This window comes from Aythya ferina (assembly GCF_964211825.1).
Source record: "Aythya ferina genome assembly, chromosome: 22".
In the NCBI taxonomy this organism is placed as follows: Eukaryota; Metazoa; Chordata; class Aves; order Anseriformes; family Anatidae; genus Aythya; species Aythya ferina.
The window spans coordinates 1,270,178-1,274,921 of NC_140320.1; the positions used below are offsets into that span (position 1 = coordinate 1,270,178).

A 4,744-nucleotide genomic window follows, 5' to 3' on the forward strand; every position below is an offset into this window, starting at 1 on the left:
CAACTCTCCTGCATTTCCTAAAAAGCAGAGTTATGATGCTTTCCAAGGATGAAGAAGTGTCTGATTGCAAACCAGGACCTGCAGGTAACAGATGCTGTAATTTCTGGGGTTTTCCTCCATAAACCAGTATCAGATGAGTCAACCATACATGTGATGGGAGTGAGACGGGATTTTTTTTTCCATATCTTGAGACAGTGAACACCTTGTCACTTCATAAACTGGGCAGGCTCCCATTCAACTTCCATCAATCAAAAAGCCCAAGTACTGAAATGAGCTCACAGAGACCTTTGAAGTATACTTTGGTTTGGGGTGGGTTTTTTTCTCCAGTCTTTCAGAAAATTATTAGTTTTTAACAAACTTGCCACCAACAAAAAGACAAATTTTCTTTGAATGTCAAAACAGGATGTTTTTGACAATTTCAGGACATTCTAAAAGATTTTTTTTTTCTTTTTGAAACAGGAAGCTCGTTTGAAAGCTCTTTCCTGCAAACAGTTTCAGTTGTGACAAAACTAGCACTTTCTGACACAGTTGTGTTTAAAAAAAAAAAAGAAAAAAGAAAAAAGATGCCACCCCCAAAATATTAAAAATTCTCTTCCAGGAAGCTCAGTACTCAAGGTGGGTGTGGATTTTTGCCCCTAAAAAAGCCCATAAATGGGTAATGCATACAGATTGAAGCAATGTGGCAACCAGGAGGTGGGGAAGGGGACAGATGAAGTGGATATATGGAGATGAAGACCATTCCAAGTAAGTCAAGGGAATATTCCCATGACAGATTGCAATCCAGAAATCTCCCCTGCATCCCCAAAACTGAGCAGGGAGCACCTCACAGGGTGCAAGCGTGATGCAAGAGGGAAAAGGAGGTGGTGGTGGATGGTGGAGGAGCCCTGGTGCAGCACGGTGCTACTCAAAATGCTTGACTCTCAACGAGGAACTGAAACAATATTTGCAAGTCAAACGCTTTCCCCTCTTTGCACACAGGGGGAAATGTGGCTAGGGCAGGTCAAGGGGGGCTAAAAGACTGGTGGGGGTCTCCTGGTTGGCTACACATAGGAGCTCTTGTGCAAGGCAGGGAGGTGGTCAACACTTCATCAACTGGATGAAATCCAACCCATGTCACTACCAAAAATGATGCCAAAGCAGTGGGAGCTAAAGAGTTTTGGGGTTTGCTAAGAGCTTTTGGAAGTCCAAAGCTGGGGCTTTGGAGCCCTGGATCTTACTGCTTATTTTACTCCTAAATCATTCCGATGTTGAAATAAGTCTTGTCCTTGCATGGCTTCTTGTCCAGTCCCCTCCTACATGATTTGCAAACTGTTTGGAGAGCCTGGGGTATGCTCAGGATGGGGCCTTGGAACATTTCCCTAAGAGGTCTCCCTGAATCTGCCACCAGAGCTTGCACAGTTTACCCTAGGCATCTCCTGCCTCGGAGCTGGAGGAGATGCCATCCACCCAGCTGTTGGAGCACCAACATCCTCGCAGTGAGGCTGGAGGATGCTGTGCTCATGCAGGATCCACTGCGGCCCTTTCACATCCCCATGTGTAACCCTCAGCTGGGCCACATGTGGGATGCATTAACCCAGCTGCAGATGGGGAGCCTTTCCAAAGAGCTCTCCTCCTTCCACAGCCTGGGTCCCAGGAGCAGCGGGTGGAGTCGGAGCATTTCCAGGATGGTAATATTGTAAAATATTGCAGAGAGCTCTCCCAGGGCTTGTATCCTGCAGGTACAATGCACCAATGTGCAGAAGGTGAGTGCAGGAAGCACGGGTGCAGAGGATTTGTATTTTGGTTTTCTGCACTAGGTGAAGGCTACCCACGCTTGCCCCAGTGCAACCAGTGGCCTGGTGTCAGCAACCACAATGACAACTTATATACCCAGCTCTTCAGGCACAGCTGTCTGACCCTTGGGTTCATTGCAATATGGGAACAGAAAAAAAGATAACTTGTTTTATGCATGGACACATGTCTTCCAAGACATTACTCTTTTATTTACTTATAGATGGGACCAACACTTCCTGGCCTGGCTTCAAACCATTGCCACCTTCCTTGGTTTGCATCTGATCCTTGAGAGGACAAACACAGCTTCCCAAAAGCTTCAGCTGAGGAAGACTGGCTGTTCCTCTGAGACGTCCCTTCAACAGGGGGTATCATTGCTAAAGATGGCCTGGGCATTACATCTGCACAGGGATGGGAGAATACCATGAAAGCCCAGCTCTTTGAAGCCTCAGTGTCACCCACTCTCCTCAAATGAGCCTCTGCATGACAGCAAGACCCCAAAACCGATAGCAGAGGGCAAGGTAAAATCGCCATCGAACGTCAAGCCTGTCTTCTGTGTTGTTGGGTGGTCTGAAAGTTATGGGTTTAATACGATGCATACACAATACTTTGCATTCATCTTCTATATTTCTGCCAGGCTTTTGTGGTGACTTGCAAGAGAAGTCAATGTCAGAAGGAATGTAATGAAATATTCATTCCTTCTGTTAAGGAAATTCAGAGAAAGGCAGGAAGAAGGAACCAAATGTGAGATCAAGACAGGAAGATGTGTCCTGCTCATTTCATTTGCATTTCTGTAGCCCAGAGCAGGGAGAAGAGAGCTTTGGCTCCTCACCATCAGGCTGAGGACAGCAGCAGAAGGAAAGTCCCAAAGAACATGAAGAGACAAGAAACTCCTCCTGAAACTGCAAGGGAGAAAAATGTGGGTTTATCTGAAATTCATCAAAGAGAGAACATTGCTACAAGAAATACGTCTTTATTGTCTCTCACATATAAGGGCACAGAAGCAGGCAAGAAGTCTGTCTGCTGATTTTCTCCCAAAGTCCTGCTGCCCACTCCGGCAGCCCCATCCCACTGCCTACCCAGTGCCTCCCATCATTGAGCAGGAGCTGCCTTCTGAGCTTGGCATGAACAAGTTCAGCAAAAAAGAGATGCAAAAAATATTTTGCATCTCTTTTGCTTTTGGGAAAGGGTTTCTAAATATGAAGCCCAATATGAAATTTTTCCAGCCCAGCCTTTTCATTTCTTCTCCTTCCTGCCCTAACAGGATGAGGACGAGGCACATCCTTTTTTCCCCTCGAGGCAGCACAACACTGGTGACGCTGAAGGCAATGCCCACCTCTGTCCCTTCTCCTCTCTCCATGAGATTACTGAGTGGCACTGGCTGGCTGAATTAATGCTCAAGTGTTCCCCATCAAAAATGTTCTACGGGAGTGCAAAGCACTAATAAAATTGTTCCCCATATGGGATTTTCAGACTCCTTTTTCCTTGTCTTTCATCTAATTTGATTAACTTAGCTCATTTCCTGTTCTCCCTGTGATCTCGCTTATGAGATGTGCAATCACAGGTTTTATTGCAGCCTGATTAGGATCAGTAAATGACAGGAGGGAGCTCTGCAAGCACGACCTCAGCCTGGATCAGCAGTTTGATCAGCTGCTTCCATGTCCTTTGGGTCCCTCAGCTACGTCCCTGCACACCAACCAGGTCATGAAGTGGCCCCAGGTACCAGGAGGGGTTTGGGGGCTCCTGGGCCAGGCAGGGCACACTGGAGCATCCCAGAGCTATGCATCACGGGTGGGGAAGGGTGTCCCAAATATTGTGCTGGATGTACCCCAAATTTTCCTCTGCTACCTTGGTGTTTGGGGTACCTGTTTTGAACTCCTCCATGCAGAGTATCAATGTGCAGAGGAAGAGAATTGGGCACCTGTGTTCCCAGCCTTGTTATCTGCTCTGACCTTACTGTTTAAACAACTTTAAGCCTTCAAAAAATAAATACACTGGGAGAGTTTGGCTTTATTCAGCTCCCTGCCTGGCAGCGCTCCTAAAACATCCAGGAGTTCTTACAGAGCTACTTAGCATAATATTTGACACTTCTATCACTTCTTTCATCCTAAAGTGCTTCTCAAGCCCAAGACCACCGCTGGAGTCAAACCTCTGGTGGGATAGTGGAGTTTTTCCCTATGGGCCAAATCCTACACCCATGCACTGTGCTGAGCACCTCAATGTCCTAAAATCAATGAGATGTTGCACTTCCATGAGGACACAGAGAGGGTGGTGCTTCTGCAGAGAGGTTGGGGAGCACCAGGAAGTGGTGCTGCTTTGGGGCAAGCTTTGTGAGGATTTACGGCCAGGGACTGTGGTCTGAGAGGGCTTGGGTTGGGTTTTGGCTGACAGTGGCTGCCTTTGTATGCAAAATGTGGCAGGTTTGGTGTGTCTCAGTTCTTCGGCTGCTTTCTCTGGGAAAACAGTGGCTTTGGGAAAATAAAAATATGCCAAAACATACCTGTACAAAATATATAGGATATTGAATTTGGCTCTGCAATATTCTGCTGCAATATTGTCTGGTAGGGTTTTACTGGTTTTAATACCTAAAACAGGGCTACCACCACCCTGGAGGAGGTTCCTACATACCTCTACCTTTGCAGCCACTTGGGGTCTGGACAGGGTGATGCTTTCTGGGCTTCAAGAGCAGTTCTCGGGCTGGAAGAGCTCTCAGGTCATCATCCTGCCCCAGGAGAGGGTCACAAGGACAGGGCAAGGGCAATTATGCTTTGTGGAGAAGCTGATAATGCCTTGGAAGCAGATGATGAAAAAAAAAAAATGACCTTGTCCTGGTAATTAAACCCCACACTTAACCAACACAGGGATGAAAGCCCTCCAGCATGCCAGGAGTTGCACAAAGAGGGTTCAGTGTAAAAAGCCCCATTCAGATGTTGCACTTGAACTCATTCCTTACAACGCAGCAAGATTTTAATCT

At 46.8% G+C, this 4,744-nt stretch overlaps 1 long non-coding RNA gene across 1 annotated transcript; it reads left to right on the forward strand.

Moving 5' to 3' along the window:
• The first annotated feature begins 662 nt into the window (after positions 1–662).
• Positions 663–3,249, forward strand: LOC311422689. The gene is made up of 4 exons (XR_014685484.1): positions 663–744; positions 1,994–2,291; positions 2,568–2,689; positions 3,035–3,249. It is a non-coding gene; the product is annotated as an uncharacterized lncRNA (long non-coding RNA).
• Positions 3,250–4,744: the final 1,495 nt, after the last annotated feature.